The 20,482-nt window shown below is 39.3% G+C and overlaps 1 non-coding gene across 1 annotated transcript; it reads right to left on the bottom strand.

The window, feature by feature from the left end:
* Positions 1-3,267: 3,267 nt before the first annotated feature.
* On the bottom strand, positions 3,268-3,956 carry LOC105033665 (uncharacterized). The gene is made up of 2 exons (XR_012141010.1): positions 3,447-3,956; positions 3,268-3,322 (listed from the first exon to the last, which is right to left on the bottom strand). It is a non-coding gene; the product is annotated as an uncharacterized protein (transcript).
* Between the last annotated feature and the right edge of the window lie 16,526 nt (positions 3,957-20,482).

The following is a 20,482-nucleotide window of genomic DNA, read 5'->3' on the forward strand; positions in this document are numbered from 1 at the left end:
ACTTGTTCGTGATAGTTTGTGCATATGTTTTCTATACGTAGAGGGGTGTTTGGTTTATGATTGAAATCGGAATGAAAATCAGAATGGATTAAAATGAGAATCGAAATGATTAAATCTTCTGAAGTATTTGGTTGATGATTGGAATTGAAATCGAAATCGCAATGAAAATTTGAATCTGTAGGGAAAAATAGAGTTTGAGGGGTTGCTTGGTTGGAGGGAATAGAGGTCTGGAATGAGAATCGGAATTGGTGACTTCCATTCTGGTTGTTTGATTGAGGGAGTCTTATTTCGATTCCGATTCTAAGATGAACAAGAATGACTCAATTTATATAAAACTCAACCCTCACTCTCTCTTATGGATTAAATTTTCATTCTGGTTCTGGTCATTCACCAAATGATTTAGAGAATTTGATTATTTTGATTTCTATTCTAATCTATTCTGATTTTGATTCTCATTTTGATCAAAAAATCAAGCACCTTCTGAGTTTTAGATAGATTGGGCGATTTTCATTCCATCCCGAAATTGAGATCGAAATCAAACTCTCTCCAATCAAGTAGTTGAAATGGAAGTTATCCATTCTGATTCTTGTTTTAGATCTCAATTCCCCTCAACCAAATATCCCTGGAATTAAAAAGTTCTCTACTTCGTTACATGTGCAATATGCACATGAGAAGCATGGATCGCTTTGGCTCTTACCATCCTTCTTGGTGCTTAAACTACATGTTGACCATTTTGCTAACCATTCTGGCAATTTAGGGAGTGTTTGGTTGGAGGGAGTAGGGGTCAGGAATCGGAATGGATGGCTTCCATTCCAACCATTTGATTGGAAGGAGTCCCATTCCGATTTCGATTTCAGGGTAGAATGTGAATGGGTCAATCTATATAGAACTCAATCCCTACTCTCCTCTATGGATTCAATTTTTCATTCCAATTTCGATTCTGATTTCGATTCCGGTCACGAATCAAACACTTCAGGAGATTTGGCCATTCCGATTTCGATTCCAAGCCATTCCAATTCTTATTTTCATTTTGATTCCAGTTACGAACCATACGTCCCCTTAGTCCTATATAGAACTTTTGCTTTTGTTCTCTTGAAATATTTTTAAAATACACTAGGGGGCGGTTCGTAATTGAAATTAGAATGGGAATGAAAATTGGAATGGCTTGGAATCGAAATCAGAATGGTCAAATCTCTCGAAACGTTTGATTTGTGATCGGAATCAGAATGAAAAATTGAATCTATAAAGGAGAGTAGGGATTGAGTTCTATATAGATTGACCCATTTTCATTCCATTCCGGAATCGGAATCGGAATGGGACTCTTTCCAATCAAATAGTTGGAATGGAAGTCACCTATTTCGATTCCGATTTCAGATCCTTGCTCCTCTCAACTAAATACCCTCTAAATATAGTGAATTTTAGTAAATCCATATGCGTTTATTTTTATGTGATGCGTGGATATGGATATAATTAAATAAATCACGTATCGAAATTTTGAATCTGAAAATAAAATAACTTGGAGAATATAAACTTTTCAACATAACATTGCATAGGTAACGAAGAAAAAATTGGGAGGGGTATCTCTTAAAACTGATAGTGTATTTATCAGGATTTATCAACTCACAACATCAATTAGTTGAGGTGATACTGGTCATTTCAACTTTCTTACGTAAATTATGAACTTGTCACATTATACGAGCCTTGAAATTTTCATACGAAAATATAACTAGTATAGCGGCTGGGTGATATTCGGATTTATTGATTTTATAAATATAAAAAAAAACTATCACTATAATACATTTCAACATAAAGTAATCTATAAATATAATAATTTAATTTTTAATTTAATTAAAATAAATAGAAAAATAAATCAAATATTCAAAATTTAGATCAAAATGAATAATACCTATCGATCTTTTTTTTTTTTTTTTTTTATAGATACCCTTGAGTTGTCTTCCTTTAATAAAATAGTTGTGATAATTTTATTGGAACTGTTCAACAATTTTTTTAACCATGATCAAATAATATAAATTTCTATATAAATAATTAGATTAGATCTAAGTAAAATTGACGCCTAAAATATAATTTTATTTATATTTCATCAAATACAAAAAAATAGCCATCACAATAATAGATTTCAACATAAAAGCAAATAATAAACATAATAATTTAGTTTACAATTTAATTGGAGCAAACAGAAAAATAAATCAAATATTCAAAATAATAGTTTTGATCAAAACGAACTGGAATAGTGAAATTATTAGAAATTAATAATTCATGATATTTAGAATGTAGTAGGTATGATGAACTATAGAGCATATAATATTTTGTTTTATATCATTCAATCTTCATTAGAATATATGATTATATTTTTTTTTGATTATTTGAATGTGGTTGATAGTTGACATTCATGAATAATTTCATCAGTTATCTTTTCAAGATCAATTTTTTCTCGAGAATTATTTTTTGCATGCTCGTCCATACTATCATTATTTTGTTGTGACTATAATATAGAATATATTTATTAATAATTATTTATTTATAAATATTTAAATAATTTATATTATTTTATTATTATATTAATTTTATTTTTAAATTATGATGTAAAATTTTTTTAAATTAATTTGCATTTGATCTCTGAACCTGACCGCAACGGGCTATTGGAGTTTTCTAACTCGCTCTCACCAAAATAAAGGAGGAACAATGTTAACTTGTTACCTCGATCAATGTGTTAACCCATTCTTTAGTAAGGATGTCTCAAACTTGTTACCTCGACCAATGTGTTAACCCATTCCCCTCGTGCCCACGCTCTCCCCGCCGCGCTTTCCTCCCGGCCCCCCACAATCTCATACATCTCTAATTCAAAAACCAAATAAATCAGAATCTCATGGGATTAGTATTATATCTAGACCCTTAAACATGTCAGAGAAAATGTACACAGAAGTTTTTCTGTACCAACTGCTCAAACTACATACTTATAAAGAGAATGTATTTCTAGGATAAATAGGATATGATGTTAAATAGAAATGAAACATCTGAATCCACGTGAGTATTTTGAGAACTTAACAAAACTATGAGAGGCATCTTCTTTGCTAAAAAAAATATTTAAAAAAAAGGAGTTGTTAAACCAGCAGAAATTTATACATGAGACAAGCAACTTGAGTTTACTTGCATTGTTCAAGATCATCCATGGATATACCAAATGCAGCGACAGTTTCTTTGATGGTAGGCAAAATGTCATCAACGGTAAGTCTTATGCTCTCCTCATCTAAAGATTTAGCAAGATCATCCATGCTCATTTGTCAGTTCAAGGCAAATGAAACTGCATTTTTGTCAATACATTCTAGCTTAGCTCCACTATAATTCTTCATCTATGCAGTTTAAACCAAAATATGAAAGTTATTTACAAATAAAAAGGTCTAATTTGTTTATGATTTAAGCCTCACTTTCTCCATGATATTTGAGAGTCATGTACTTGATTAGGAGTAAAATCATCAAGATTTAGTTGCATGAGAAACAGAAGAAGAGCTCCATGCGCATCACCAAACTTCATAGTAGCAATCCATGAGACAATTGTTCGAGTCTCCATAGACTCGAACGCCTTCAATGCATTGTTACAGAAGCCAAATTTGGAATAAAAGCTGAGAACTGAATTGTTAACCTCAACAGCAACATCCCATCCCTTTTGATAAATGAATGCCTGGATCATACGACCAAAGCGAGGGTCTGAAAAATCAGAGCAAGCATTCATGAGGCAACCAAATGTGGTGACATTCCCTTCCACACCCAACAATTGCATCTTCTTGAGCAAACTTATCCAGTGTTCGATCTCGCCCAGCCGAGCATCGCCCATAATAAGCATATTCCATGAAATCGTCTTTCTAACAGCCATTGCATCAAACAACTGATGGGCGTCATCCTGCTATCCCGAATTACACAGTCATGGAGCGGAAGCACCATGAACCTCGTTGCGTTCTTCCATTTCCTCGAAAGCCCGTCCAGATCTGAATGCAGGAGCACTTGCCGTACATCTTGAGAAGAGAATTGGAGACCGGCAGCGAGAAGCGAAGCTCGAGTCGAAGGAGGAGGGCGTGGACCTTCCGCTGCTGAGGTCGTGGAGGTTGGCAGAGGCGGCGAGGACCGCGGTGAAGGAGAAGCAATCAGGCCGAGCGGCGCACGTTCTCATGATGGAGAAAAGGAAGAGGGCTCGGTGGGGTTGGCCCGAGTTGGAGTAGGCAGTATGAAGCCATACTGCTCGACCCTCCGCTCCTCTGCCGTTCGTACACCGGGCTCCCTGCTCTCCTCCATCCATCGCTCTCCGCCGCCTCCTCCCCGTCGGCCGCCGCCGCCACCGGCTCTGGTGAAGACGACGACGATGATGGCGCAGCCGGCGGGAGGCCAAGCTCGTCGTCCGACACCGCAAGAAAATACCCCAGTTCAGCCAGGCGCTAAGGATCGCTCAGCTCCGTCGCCGATCCCGCTGGCACCGGAGGAAGAAGTGGGAGGAAAATCTCCTCTCGAGGCTCCTCATGCGGAAGCCAGGTCCTTGGTGCCGTATAAGCCAGGTCCTTGGTGTCGTATAAGCCAGGTCGCCGGTGTCCGCATCCTCGTCGTCGACGCGGCACTCGTCGGTCTCCGGGTTCTCGCCGATGGCACCAAAGATGCTCTAATCTTACGTGGTATACGACGTCACTTTGACTTATGTATTATTTTATTATTATTATACAGATGCGACGGATTGTTAGAAGATTTTGAATTAATATGTCATAATCTGTTTGATCGAACGGATTTTAGAAGATTTTGAATTAATATATCACCCATCGCTTCTCCTGGCAGAGGCATTGAGGGCCCAGCCATCGCCTAAGCTTCCTTGGTGCGTATAAGCCAGGTCGCCGGTCCGCATCCTCGTCGTCGACGCGGCACTCGTCGGTCTCCGGGTTCTGCTGAAGGAAGCACTCGCCGATGGCACACAAAAGATGCTCTAAAATCTTACGTGGTAATACGGACGTCACTTATGTATTATTTTATTATTATACAGATGCGAACGGATTGAGGAATTAATATGTCATAATCTGTTGATGCGAACGGATTTGTTAGAAGATTTTGAATTAATATATCACCCATCGCTTTCTCCTGGCAGAAGGCATTGAGGGCCCAGCCATCGCCTAAGCTTCCTTGGTGACCGTATAAGCCAGGTCCTTGGTGTCGGTATAAGCCAGGTCGCCGGTGTCCGCATCCTCGTCGTCGACGCGGCACTCGTCGGTCTCCGGATTCTGCTGAAAGGAAAGCACTCGCCGATGGCACACAAAAAGATGCTCTAAAATCTTACGTGGTAATACGGGACGTTACTTTTGAACTTATGTATTATTTTATTATTATTATACAGATGCGAACGGATTTGTTAGAAAGATTTTTGAATTAATAATATGTCATAATCTGTTTGATGCGAACGGATTTGTTAGAAAGATTTTTGAATTAATAATATATCACCCATCGCTTTCTCCTGGCAGAAGGCATTGAGGCCCAGCCATCGCCTAAGCTTCCTTTTCGGCCGCTCCAAGCCTCCCATCCGATTGAGAAGCATCTCGCGATGGCACACAAAAAGATGCTTTAAAATCTTACGTGGTAATACGGACATCACTTTTGAACTTATGTATTATTTTATTATTATATTATACAGATGCGAACGGATTTGTTAGAAAGATTTTTGAATTAATAATATGTCATAATCTGTTTGATGCGAACGGATTTGTTAGAAAGATTTTTGAATTAATAATATATCATAATCTGTTTTGGAAAAGATATCAAGTGATCTTTGCTACTATAAAAGCGTGGGCAGTCTCTGTATCTATGTCCTGCTTAAAATATAAAGCAAATGGCTCACCATTTTATAGAATTGCCACACCATAGTATCCTTTTATCATGACCAGCAGCCCTCTCCATTTCCGAAAGGCTCCAAATTATAATGCTGGAGTTATCCTTCCCACCAAGACCACTTTCCAAACGACCGATAGCCGTAATATAGGTAAAATAATAATAAAAGATCAGAGAGATGATTTCTCGACATAGCGGTATTTCCTTCTCTTCCCAGATCTCATGTTCCTCCCCTAGACTGAGACTGTGATACTTGAGATGGCCTCTTCAATCTCCAATGGTCTCCATCATCATGGAAGATGAAGTTGATGGGGAGCTTCTTCTTAGGGCGAGGCGAATGCATGGGGAGTAAGATTTGTAGCATAGTGTTGCGGGGCAGTGCGGTTGAGGAGGACATCCTTAGAGACGGCTGAGATAGAGTGAGAGTGGTGGCTTGCAGTAGGGAATGGGTGAGGTGTTGGAATGCATAAACGATTACATGCATGTATTTCAAAATTTTTTGAAAAAATTACAGCGTAAGATCATTAGATTAATCAAATTAATCTAACATGCATATGATATAATCATCAAATCAATCTACTTTAGGATCTACGATATGTTATGTTGCATATAAAATTGAAAAATACTGAAGATAAAATCAGTATGCATGCATGTGAGCAATAGATCACATCTACTTCTAATCTGAATTCAGAACTCCATACCTGATCGTGGATTGACGATCTCCGTGTAGAGAGACATGCTGGAGAGAATCCTTGCTGGTTGCTCGCAGCCGCACACGCGTCCGGCCTCTATGAAAAATCCACTCGAAGTTCTGATCTGATCGATCTTCTCGGAAGTGCTAGCTCATGCGAAGACCTTCTTCTTGGCTGATTTGGATCCTTTCTTTGAATCTTTGAAACTTTTTCAGAGGTTGCAGATAGACTTTTGGAGGAGATGAAGAGGTGGAAGAAAGATGGAGAAGAAAATAATTTTTCTCTAATTTATTCCCTCTTCCCAAATCCTTAGAACCAAAAACTTGGAATTCAAGTTTTTGCGCACACTCCAAGAGAGAGGACCCTCTTCTCTATTTTTTACGCCATGAACCATATCCAAACTTCCACCACGTGAAGAGCCTCTTCTGGTATCTTACATACATAAAAGAAACCACAAAAGCCTTTTATAAGCATGTAAGGAGATGGGGTGAAGAGTCTTAGTCATCCTGGACTCTTATAGTGATCCTGGATTCTTACAGGATTCTGCCTTTCTTCACAATTTAAGAATTATACGATAAATCTGTTTTATCGATTAAAGTAGTCTTAAGGACTTCATCACAATATAGGAGTTATTAGAAGATGTATTTTTATAATGAAAAAATCAAATAATTTTTATTAATTATCAATTCATATACAATTATAGTTAGCACAATTGTCAATGATTGGCTTTAGGACACAATTCTCAATATGAGATTAGTATGAAGTAGAGGGATTTGGGTTGCGCTTTTGTACCAAAGGATCTTTCACGAGATGAACCACTCGATCACGCTTTGCATAGTTTTCAATGCACTTAATTTCTTCATTAAAATGCAGCATAAATCAAGAAGCTAACGTCACCCTTTGAAGGTTGTGCAAAATGTGATCCAATGATTCGCCTTATTAAAAAAGATCAATCATTTTTCATGTAAAAGGTACAACTTGAACACAGATAAGGGAGCTATTAAGATTGCAGGAGATGTGGAGAAATTGGCAGGATCCATGGAGATTTCTTTAGGTTTACGATGAGGACAATTCTAAAAACAGTAAGTTGGGAGTTATGGGGGAAGCCCTATGAGTTGGGAAGTGGGAAGTCAGAACTATGTTGGAGCTAGGAGGTATTATCACCAAGGGATAGCTTAAGCCATTGGATTTGACTCCTAATGTATGGCTTAATTATCACTTAGTCGGATTTAACTCTTTGGGTTAATCACATATATTGAATAAATTATGGTGAGCCCAATTAATTAAAGAGATCTATTCCTAATAAGATTTGGACTGAAAGTCTGACTCTAATTAAAAGTTAGTCTTTTGATGAGACAAAATAATACATATATAAATAGAGGTATCCTGATCTTTTTCTCCAACTCTCAAAAGGATGTAAATGATTTTCATCAATCATCCATGTTAAGGAGGAGGGTGAGGAGAGAGAAGACCAGATGCTCCATGTAGAAGACCAAGCATCCTATAAGCTACGTAATTGTTGCATTGCATAAATGATGGTGCAAGATATGGTTTACTTATGATTTAATTTTTTGCTTGAATATAAGAGCATAATCTAGGCAAAACAGAAATTAAAATTATCTAACATGTGGTATCAGAGTGTCGGTTTCATACTTCATATTCATAAAAATATTTTTTTGATAAATTTTAGCTTATTTATGAAAAATTAAAATCAAAGTTTTATATTTTTTGGAATATTAAAATCGAGGTTTTAATTTTTTGAATTAAATAAAGGCTTAGAAAATTAAATTGGGTTTTCCTTAATTTCTTGAAAAATAAATAAAAGAATCTTTGGGGTCGATCACATAGGCCGACCCACATCGTGCAACGAGTGGTGCAGTGGCCACGACCGCTGCCATGTCAATGACGGTGGTGGATCGCGGATGGGGGGGAGCTCCTGCTCCCCAATGGCTACAGCGGTGGGATCCACCGCCACACGCTACATCTCCTTGTGGCTGTGGGAAACTATGGCACAATTGTATCATGGCGAAGGGAGGCGGTGGGTCACCTCCAGTATAGTGATCACAAAGTCTACAAGTTGTAAAGATCTATTTACGGACTTAAGCAAGCATCTCAGAATTGGAACACTTACTTTAATGATATGATCAAATTATTTGATTTTATCAAAAATGAGAAGGAGCTGTGTGTGTACAAAAAGGTCAGTAGGAGCACTATCACATTCTTTGTATTGTATGTGGATGATATCCTCCTGATTGAAAATGACACTTTCATACTGACCTTAGTCAAATATGGTTGTCAAAAGAATTTTCATAAAAGATCTAGGGGAAGCATCCTACATTCTTGAAATAAAAGTTGATAGGGATAGATCTAAAAAAATGTTAGGTCTCTCACAGAAAATGTATATAAAGAAGGTGTTGAAGAGGTTCAACATGAAAAACTCCAATAAAAATTTTTATCCCTTGGGCATGGATTTATCTCTCAAGAAGATGTGTCCTGATACATCTGAAGATATCCAATATATGCATAAGATTCCTTATGCTTCGGCTATAGAGAGCCTCATGTATGTCATGTTATGTACTTGACCTGATATAGCCCTTGCTGTGAGTATCACAAGCAAATATCAGTCGAATCTAGATGAAGAGTATTGATAGCTCTGAAGAATATCCTTAAATACTTAAGAAGGACTAAGATTTGTTCTTGATTTTTCGAGGAGGATTAGAGCTGAAAGTGGAAGGATATACCAATTCAGACTTTATATCTGATGTTGATGATAGAAGGTCTATATTGAGATGTGTATTCCTATGTAATGGAGGTTCAGTTAGTTGAAAGAGTTCAAACAACCGATCTTTGTTAATTCAACCATAGAAGTTGAGTACATCACCACCTCTGAAGCTGCTAAAGAAGTGTTCTAATTCAAAAAGTTCATTGCAGAGTTTGGTGTCATGCCATTGGATGCTATTGCACTACACTGCGACAACAACAGTGTCATAGCCATCGCTAAGGAGCTAAGGTCTCATTAGAAGTTCAAGCATATAGAGCGACAGTTCTACATTATATACGAATACCTCAAAAAGAAATTCATCAAGATGCAAAGAGTTGACTCTACAAAGAATGTGGTGGATCTGCTGATGAAGCTTCTTAGCCAGTCAAGTACTTGTAAAGTCGGTGTGCAAGTCAAGATGGGATTGACCACTTCTGATTAACTTCAGGAAGAGAATGTCTCGCTGTGTTTCAATTTAGCAAAACCTAGGCTTAGGTAATCCTCGTGAGGAGTCACGAGATTTGCAAATTTTGAGACACAATAGAGATGACTTGTATGAGTGATTGACAGCATACTTGAAGTCGTCTTGAGCATTATTGATCAAAAGGATGAATTATACGGTAACCATAAGTCAGGTTCTTAGAATGTTGCTTTGCATACATTCACCTATCTGGATGTCGGAACCATTGCTAGATGTTATTTCGACTAGTACAGAAATTAGTTTCTGTACTACCAGCTTAGGTTCGAACCTATAGGGTTAACACATAAGAGGTTGTAACCTAATCAGATGGTTAATCGATATTTGAGAATCGTTCTAAGGTTAAACAATCAATGTGATTGATGTTTGACCTAATGCAAGTGTTGCAGGAGGATCATTAGCAATTGGATTGCTAATTGGCTCAATCTGATTGAGTTATTAGGCTGATATTAAGTCTAATTGAATATGATTCAATTAGAATTGGTTTGAATTTAATTGGATTAAGTCTAATTGATTTATTGATAAGCCAGTTGTAAGGGAGAACAAGTCCCTGTTTGACTAGGACTTGTATGCACCTAATTCTTAATTAAGTTAAGATTTAAATTAAATATAATTTAATCTGATTTAATTAGATCTTAGTTAGACTAAGATCACCATTAATTAGGTTACAATTAATTTAAATTGGGTTCAAAGTATTTGACCTAATCTAAATAAAAATCTTAGTTAGACTAGGATTCCATATTCTCTTACGCCACCTAAGATAATCAAAGCCCATGCCCACTAATTAATTTTAGATAATTTTTTTATATTTTCATATCTAAGGAAGTAATCACATATCACTTATTCTAGAGATTTAAATTAAATTTGATCTGATTCAATATGAAAATTCATTTGGTTCATTGTGGAAAGTGGTTTAGCCTATTTTTTCTTTTTGAAAGAGTCCCTCTTCACAAGAACTCTTCCCTCCCACTCTTATGCCAACTTCCTCCATGTTTATCCTCCTTTTTGTTGCCCCTTTTATGGTTATTTTTATGCTATCCATGAAATAAATGAGATAGGGGCGTCTAAGAGTTGGATGCCCCAAGGACTCCTTGTTAGACTAGGTCTTATGACCTAGTCTGCCATATAAAAGGAGGCTGCCCCATATGCCATGATATAGGAGTCAAAAATTTATGAAAAATTAGGAGAAATACCAGAGGAGAATGAAAGACTTGAGAGGTTTGAGCACCAAAATCCATGGAGGAGAGTCTTCTAACAAGAGATCAAAAGTTGATTTCTTGTAGAGAAGAAAGGTAAGAGAGAAGATTGTCTTCTCTTATTGGTTTTCTTTCTTATTTTTTTCTCTTTATTTTTGTATTTTTATGTGATAAAATATGAGAGAGAAAGAAGTATTACATGGGTGGTTTGAGGTACCAAAATCCTTGGAGAAAATTCTTCAATCAAGAGATCAAAGGTTGATGTCTTGAGAGAGAAAGGTAAGAGAAAAGATTATCTTCTCTTATTATTTTTTCTTTCATATTAATATCTCTTTATTTTATATTTTTTTTATATGCTAAAAAATCTGAAAGAGAAAGAGGGATGGCATGGTGAATTCATACTACAAAGAGTTAGAGCATGGTGATCTTATTTTGGACATGATATGATCATGTTCTGATGGAAGAAGAAGAAGAAAAGAAGTCTTTTCTTAAGGTTTTTTTTAGAACCCTTCTTCTCCATAAATCATGAGATTTTTCTATGAAAAAAATCAGATATCATAAGATCTAAAAACTAAAAAAATATCAAGAGAAGAAGGTCTTCTTATGTCCTAGCATAAAATATTTTCAGGATATCAATTGTTGATGTACTGAAGGAGAAGATCTGTCTTCTCTTAGGACCTTTTTCTATTAAATATTAATTTTAATTTTAGGAAGGTCAAAAGGTTTGACTTCTCCTTATTTCTCCTCATATTCTTCATCTCTTGGAATATCCAAGAGATCCGAAGAATATTTTTAGGTTAACCATCCAGAGGGATCTGCAAGAAGCTAGCACTTCAAGTGGATCTTCGTTTTCGATTTTGTTGCAGCCTCGTGTGGATCACCTGTAGAGTTCAGACGCCTGTGCGCTCCAAAGGCAACAAAAAAAATCAATCGTGAAGTTTTCGACCTGCGTGAAGGTAAGAGATCTAATTTCTTCTTTTATCTAGATGTGATCTAGGTTTTAGATCTAAAAATATTTTAGATCTAGGGTATTGATTTGATCAATACCAAATCTTTTATTTTCTGATTTATAAATACAATATGACATGTTATAGATCTTAATTGTAGGGTTTAGTAATTTGATTACATGCATTTGTAGGTTAATTATTTAATTTACATGTTTCGCTGCGTTATATTTCAAAAAGATTTTGAAATTTATGCATAAAATCCTGCACCTTTTCCAACAGAGGTGATGTCGATCTTCAGAAGATCAACGAAAGGAGAACTTGACCAACCCATTTGCTAAAGCTCTCAGAATTAAAGAGTTTGACGAACTTAAATGGAAGATGAGTATTAGATAGTGTACCAATTAGCTTTCATCTAAGTGGAGTTGTTAGAAAATGTGTCCTGAAGCCAATCATTTGGATGATTGTGCTCTTTATAATTTGTATATGAATTATGAATTAATTAAAAATATTTGACATATTCATCACAAGATTACATCTTCTTCGATTGAACTTTAATATTGTTGAAGTCCTTAGAACTATATAATAATCAATAAAAGAGGATTTATCGAATAGTTCTTAAACATGTTCACGATCAAATGATATGTCATTAAAGAATGATGACGTTTATCAAGAATAGACTGTTTGTGCCATATAGGTTGGTTGTCCTCTAACTAAGGAGTATAGAGACACTAATATGATATACAGATGAGATGTAGGAGTATATCATCACTGAATAAGTGACTCAACTGTAGAGCGCTCTGCTGTCAAAGGCTGCTCGTGAAGGATATGGGCATAAGTATCCCTCAGATCTGAGATCATCATGATGACTTACAAGTAGCTCACTGTACTTTGATGCCAAACTACCTGAATTTTTAATTCAATGATGGAAGATTTTTGGGTATAGTCAAGTACTTATGGTAGTCGGTGTGTAGATCAAGATGGGATTGACCTCTCCGCATTTCAGGAGTAAATACATCACTGTGTTTCTATTGAATAAGATCTTGATTAGGACAATCTATATGATGGGTCACAGGATTTGAAAAAGATTGAAATATAATGTGGATAACTAATCTAAGGTTGACAGTTAAACCTTAGGTAATCCTGAGCATTCAGGATTAAAGGAATGAATTATAAGGTAATCATATTCTATAGTTCTTGAGTGTTATCTTACAATCATTCAACCAATCTAAATGTTAAAAACCATTGCTAGATGATAATTTAATTAGTACAAAAAATAGTTTTCTATGCTACTAACTTAGTGTTCGAACTTATGGAGTGACACACAAAAATCAGACAAATTAGAAAAGAATTGACTTAAGTCTAGGTGTTTAATTTGAAAGTACGTGACTTAATTGAGCAAATAGATTAGCTTAATTGAGAATTAAGTTAGAGATCATACGAGATTAAATAGTTGACTATGTCTAGCTAGCACTGGACATAATGTTCAGATTTAATTTCGGAGATGATAATGATTTGATCAATGATCCAAGAGATTTATGAGAAAATAAATTTATGTCCTAATTAATTTTAAATTAGATCTGATTTAATTAAAATTAATTGGGTTGAAAATTTAAATTAGACTTGGATCAAATTCTAATTAGATTAGGATTGACATGCTCTTCAAGTTTGATTTGAATCCGATTAAAATCAGGCTTGAATTGAACTCAGATTGATCCTGTTTGGATTAGATCCAAAAGTCCAATATACTTGGGTTTCTCTCACTTAAGGGCTAACCAAAGAAGAGGTGCGGCACAGATTTTTCTGCCCCATATGTGTGTGCATGAAGGAGTTCATGTAAATAAGTTGAGCGCTCTCTCTTTTCTAACATACGGTTCTCTATTTGGATAAGATTAGGAATCCTAATCTAAAGAGAGTTGTAATCAGATCATAGGGCGTCTGATCTATTTAAGAAGGGGGCTCTTAATACCGGTAGAAAGTCTCAATTGTGTGTGACATAAGAAAGGGAATAACTACCATGAGATAGTGAGAGGGTGTGCGTGTCCAAGAAAGGGAGGCGTCCCTTGATTCTTGGCATGGGGAATTTATGGTGCCTTGTTTCTTGGTGTGAAGACTCCTATCCAAGCGCCCTTTGCTACAAGATAAGATCTCATTTCTTCCATACTTCTCTTCTGAAGATTAATGCCCAACGAGGATCATCCCTCTTCCCTACGAAGTCCGACATGCGTGTGAAGTAGAGGGCTTGTGCTTTCAGACCTCACAAGACATCAAATTTGAGTTTCCTTGGAGATTTTGATCCCTATTCCGCTGCATATCAGATAACATAAAATTTATATTAGCTTATTATAGAAAAATTTTTCAGATGCACCCCGAGGATCCGATCATATCAGATGAATTTTTCCTTCGTTTGGTGGCCTGATATGACGTGGAAGGGGAAAGAAATGAAGATGCACGCATGCAATCTTTCAAAGTGATACCAATGGTTTTCTATTTTAAACGAAGAAATAAGAAATCTTTTAAGGGGTTTCTTTTGGTGATTTAAATCAAAAAGGAGTCCCTTGCTACATGGCAAAATATGAGAATTTTTTGATTTAAATCAGGATGCCATATGCATCCCTTTGTGAGAGTGCGCATGTGAGGGAAAAGTGGACCGGTGTTTTATCTCCAAGGATTCTTATCTAATAAGAACTTTTGGTATGATAAGCCTTTTCTTTAGGTGGTTAGAAATTATCGGGGGATGTTTCTTGTGCCCTCTCAACAATTATAAATAGGAGACGGCACCGAGAGGAGATCATTCAATTCCTATATCCCATCTTGTCTTGCTTAAGATAAGAATCATCTCCTCCTCTCTCTCTTGCACCCCTAGTTCTCTTAGGACAAGCCCTTCTAGCCTAATCTAAGCCTAATTAGGTTTAGGACAAGGCTCTAGAGGGTCTTAAGAGGTTTATCCAAGTTGTCAAGAAGTTAAGAAGTGGTCCAAGTCGGGTTCGGAAAGTGGTTCAACTAAGTTGATCAAGTCAAGATCAACTTAGATCCGATGATTAGATTCAGAAGGAACATCTCTTTGAGTCAATTTCTATGTGGATCACCGTTGGAGGGTATACGCTTGGGTATCTTATGGAGATATTAAAAATAGCAACTGAGATATTTATAAAATTATATGCTTCATTTTATTATAGTTTAATAATTTGGTTGAATGCATCAAAGGAGATCCTAGAATTTAGGGTTTCGAGTGTTTTTGGATTTCATAAATATTTTGAAATCCAACCTTCTGCTGCATGATCGGAATCCAACACTAACATCTTCCACTCATTAGACAACAAACAGCCAGCCATCCTACTACTCTACTTCTTCTTCCACTCAGTGAGATTCGTAATCTCAACAAACTTCGAAACGTATGAAGTCATTACTCCCTAATAGCCGAAGCATGTCTCTTTGACCTCTGCTCCTTAGTAAATTGCATGTATTCTTCAAGACGGCAGGTGCCGATCTTCGTCTATAAAATCTAACTCCCTAAGATCTTTTAGATAAGAGAAAGTAAGTGAATGCTTAAAACTCTTTTGTTTGCTTCCGTAAGAGACTAACTTAGGCATTGGAGGATCCACCATTGAAGAACTCCCAATGTGAGCACTTTTCTATTTTTGATAGTATTATGGAGTTCAATTCGAGAGATCGACCATAAATCTGGAGCTAACGTCCGATCCAGAAGTCTCGACCAGCCATCTTGTGGCTATCTGTCTCTCAACCCTAGCTCACCGGCTTGAGCTAGATCAACTCTCCCGTAGCAACAGATATATTTACTAATATTGCATTATTCCATTGGTATTAAGACTCTAAATGAAGAAGAATCCGAGTCTCTCCGATTTCCGTGAAAGATAGAATGGCATTTGAATTGCAAACGGGAACCCCTCTCCGTTTAATTATTGTTAACCTATTTAATATTATTTTACCAGAACCTTCCTACTAAGGCACACCCTTGAATACAGGATTTTTCAAACAGTTCATTCCCATGTCATTCAATTTTGTTGTGGTTATACTATATATTAATATTGTTCATCTTTCCATATGTAAGATAATTTTATCTCAGGCTGATCTGTGACAAAACGCACGATATATCATCCAAGTGGATGATCTGCGATCAAAGCAAATCTTTAGTTCTGATTTGGAGAAAACCTATTCACTAAGTGATCGCTCCATGAGCATGTAATAAATCCTGCAAAGCAATGGAAAATGTCTGTGCACTCTGTTTACTGAATGTTACCATGAGCACTGTAGGACATCGAACTGGTTGCCCCTCCATGTACTTTGTGGACAGCCCATAACCAGAGTGGTCATGTGATTGGAAAAGTAGATCCATTCATATATATTCTGTTCCTTTTTTTTGTGGTGGCTTGTATTTGTTGTGATTAAACTTTATGAAGAGTCATTTTTAGTGATGACTGCTAGGCGCACGTGCATGCATTGGTGTAGGCTGCATTGGTAGCCATGAGTCATAAACCCTCCTCTTTACATGGTTCTGCAAATTCATATGTGGGCAAGGATTCAGGAAGCCAGGTTGTGGTTCACACATCACCTGTATGCATATGCACTTGTAACTCTTTCCTCGTCTTGTTCTTCTCCTTGGTTGGGTCTTGATCCTCTACGTGTAGATATGAAGGTAAACTTAAAAAAGGAACAGCATTTCATGCGTGGACAAAAGCATCATACTGATTTTTTAAAATATGTTTATGATCCTTCCTAAGAAATTTCTATTGCATATATATATATATATATATATATATATATATGTTGGTGCAAAAATTCGCCGGTGTCGGAGAAGCTGGAGTTGAGGGAGTCGCGGTCGCCGCCGGGACTTGCAAAGAAAGTCTAAATCAGAGTTGGGGGTGCTTCGGCAAGACCCTCCGACGCTCAAGTCAGTTCTCTGCCTCAACAAAAATAGAGTGCTCGAATGAAAATTTTAGCAGAGTTTTGAGATAGAAATTAGAGCTTAGAAAATAACGTATCTAGGGTCCCCTTTTTATAGGCGGAGGGCATAACAGATTGATAGCGACGTTTGTAACCGCCTGGTAGTGGGCCGTTCAGAGACGTGCGGAGTTTGTTACGGAGAGTAGTGGCGTCAAAGGTCGCCCAGGGCCACGTGGAGCTCGCTGTGGAGAGTGAAGTGGTGTCTATTGTCGTGACTTGCCAGAGAGTGGTGGAGCTGCGTGGAATCCGTTGCAGAGAGTGGAGCAGGGTGGCGGCTCTTATCATGGTTTGTCAGAGAGTTCGGATTCGTCGGTTGAAGCTCGGCTGGGATGCCTGATGGAGCAGAAGGGCTCTTCACATCGTCATTTTGGGAGAGGCTCGGATGTCCCGAGGTCGCCGACGTTTCAGGTGGGGGTCGCCTACCACAGGAGCTCGGATGGAGATTTTCTGTTGGCGGAGTCCAGGGAAGTCCGATCGCTAGGGGAGTCTGTCTGGGATTTATCTGATGTGGAGGCTCATCCGAAGATCGTCTGCTGGGGAAATCAAGTTTTACGGGGAGCCCGGTAGGAGATCAGTCGGCGATGGACTTCGGATAGCACTGAGGAGGCTTGGCAGACATCGAGGGTGATTGACCATCGCAGGGATCCAGCTGCTGGAGCTCGTCCGTCGTAGAAGCTCGTATGGAATCTATCCGCTGGAGGAGTTCGGACGGGATGCGGTTCTCGCGAGTGGTCGAAAGGGGGCCGTTTGTTGTAGGAGCTCGGGCGAGGACCAGTCGTCGTGGAAAATCAAAGTAGCATCCTGTTGTAGAAGTTCGTCCGGAATCTCCTCGCCACGGAGTAGCTCGGCTGAGGTCTACCTGTAATAGAAGTTTGAAAAAATTTTGTTCATAGTAGAGGCTCTAATGGAATTTGCTTACAGTAGACATTTGGGGTAGACAACCCGCTGTAGGAGTTCGGAGTAAACCGTTCGTAGTAGAAATTCGGAGTAGGTTGCTTGTAATAGAAGCTCGGAGTAGACCATTTGTGGTGGGAGTTCGGAGTAGACCATTTGTAGTAGGGGCTCGGATGAAGCCTACCTGCAATAGGAATTCGGGGCAGAGGTCCGGCTCCCGTAGGAGCTCGGATGAAATCAGAAAGGCGGTCGACCGTCGTAGAAATATGGGTAGAGTCGGGTTGCTGTAGAAATCTGTCCTTGGGGAAGTTCGGCCGTGGACGAAGTCTGGGAAATTCGGATTAGAATCTATCATGGCTGGAAGAGATCTAGAAGAGGTCCGGAGAATGGTCGATCATTGTAGAAGGTCGGTAGATAGTGAAGCCCGAAGAGCATTTGAAGCAGTCCGGTGGACGACTGAAGAAGTTCGTGGTTGGAGAAGTCCGGAAGGGCGTTATCATAGCTCAGACAGTTGGGGGAGTTTAGAAAAGCGTCGCACCAGGTCAGAAATTCGGCTGCCGGAGAAATTCGGAAAAGATGCCGCACTAAGTTGGAGGGATCTCGGGAGAGTTGACCTCTTATGAACTTCGGCTGGGGGTATTTTATGCCCAACACCAGTCTCCCTACTTCCGAGTTTCAGTTTCAAATGAAGAAAGTACAGAGAAATTTTCATAGCCGAAGTTGCTCCCTCGATTTTTGTGCTTGGCGGTTGCCAGATATTTTGGCATTTTGCGTGCGTGTGCTGGAGTCTTTTTGGATCGAAGCGATCCGAAGGGAATTTTCGGAATCCCCACTGGCGCATTGCCCTGGGCGATCTGAAGATTTTTCGAAAACCTCCGTTGGAGCGCTGCCCTAGGCGATCCGAAGAGACTTTTCAGAATCCCCGCTGGAGCGCCCCCCTATGTACCTCCTAATAATGGCCCCGTCAGCAGTCAACCGCTCGCCATGGTGAGTGGGACACGTGGCGAGCAGTGGTCGGCCTGGGGACATCCGCCATCATTACTGCGCCGGGCCCTGTTGTCTATTTAAGCCCACTCCTCTCCTCTAGGACTTCACTTCGCCTGAAAGTCCAGTTGGTGCTCTTCTTCTTCTTGAGAGCTCTGCTCCTCTCCATCGTCCTTTTCGGCCTTAGGTCTTCTTTGAATCAACTCCCACCATTTTTGCCGCCTTCCTGCTTCCCTCGGGCCAATCCAGGTTGGTCCCAAAACTTCTTTGCTCTCTCATCATTTTGTGGTTCCTTCTTCTTCTTGCTCCGTCTGTGCAGGAGAGTTTATCGACAGTCTTCCCCCGATTTTTCTGGATTTTTCTTCTCCTTCTCTCTCTCTCCCCCTTTTCTCTTCTTTCTTCTTTTCTTTTTTTTTTTTTTTTTGACCTCTCCCCCTTGTCTTCTTGTTGTAGGCATGGACGCGGAAGGTGCGGAAGCCGTACAACTGCTGGCCAGGGGCCTCAAGGCCTACAAGAGAAAAGGCGCCGCAACCATCGGGCCGGCAAAGAAGACCAGAATGGGAGAGGCGAGCTCAGCCATACCTGCCCAGATTGCCCTTGCTGCTGACATCCCTTTGGACGTCGAGCCTTCAGTTCCCCGAGTCTTTTCATGGAATTCTCTCGCAGAGGTTCCCGTTCTAGAGGTCCGTCCCGAGGGGGTGCCAGGGGTCGAAAAGAGGAGAAAGTTCAGCGGCCGCCGAGCTACCATTGAAGACTCCTTCGGCTTCGAAGAGGGTCCGAGGAAGAATTCCTTCAACAACTGGGATTTAATAAAGAAGCTGGTAGGTAGGTGCGTCTCGCCCGAGGATCTTGAAGTAGCCGAATTGGGTGACACCGATCGAGGGAGTGGAGTTGTCTTCACGAGCAACGGCCATGGGGCACTCAATGGTGTAAGTTCGGAGGCAAGTTGCCTTTGTACATTGGCATATCTCTGACACCAGTCACATCTTCGAACATATTCGACAGAGTCGTGGTACATGGTAGGCCAGTAATAACCTTGTCGGAGCAACTTATGGGATAAAGACCTGGCCCCCAGGTGATTTCTACAGACTCCCTCATGCACTTCCCTCAAGGCAAAGTCGGCTTCGGAAGGTCGGAGATATTTCAAGAGAGGCAAGGAGTACGACCTCTTGTATAGCCTGCCTTCGTAGAGGATATATCGGGAGGCCTGGTTCTTAAGCTTCCAAGCCTCTTTTGCATCAGGAGGAAGAACCCCGTCCTTGAGGTACACAACTAGCGGATCGATCCAGCTGGGTTCATAGCTGATCTCCATCATAAACCGCGATTCTTCCATGCTTGGGTACTTCAGAACCTCGAAGAAGACTTCCTTAGGCAGTTCGGTCGGAGCCAATTTAGCCAACTTCGAGAGAAGGTCGGTCCTGGCATTCTTCGATCTCGAGATCTGCCTGATGTCAAAGCTACCGAAGGTAGGGATGATCTCCCTTACCCTCTCGAGATATCTAGCCATACTGTCCTCCCGAGCCTCGTAATTTCTACTGACCTGTCCTACCACTAATTGAGAATCATTGTAGGCTTGAAGCTGATCTACTTCTAATTCTTTGGCAACCTTTAGTCCCGCAATCAGAGCTTCATATTCTGCTCCGTTATTTGTTACGGAAAACTCGAAGCGCAGTGCATACTCCGCGACAATCCCA

The sequence above is a fragment of the Elaeis guineensis genome, chromosome 4 (genome assembly GCF_000442705.2).
Source record: "Elaeis guineensis isolate ETL-2024a chromosome 4, EG11, whole genome shotgun sequence".
NCBI lineage: Eukaryota > Viridiplantae > Streptophyta > Magnoliopsida > Arecales > Arecaceae > Elaeis > Elaeis guineensis.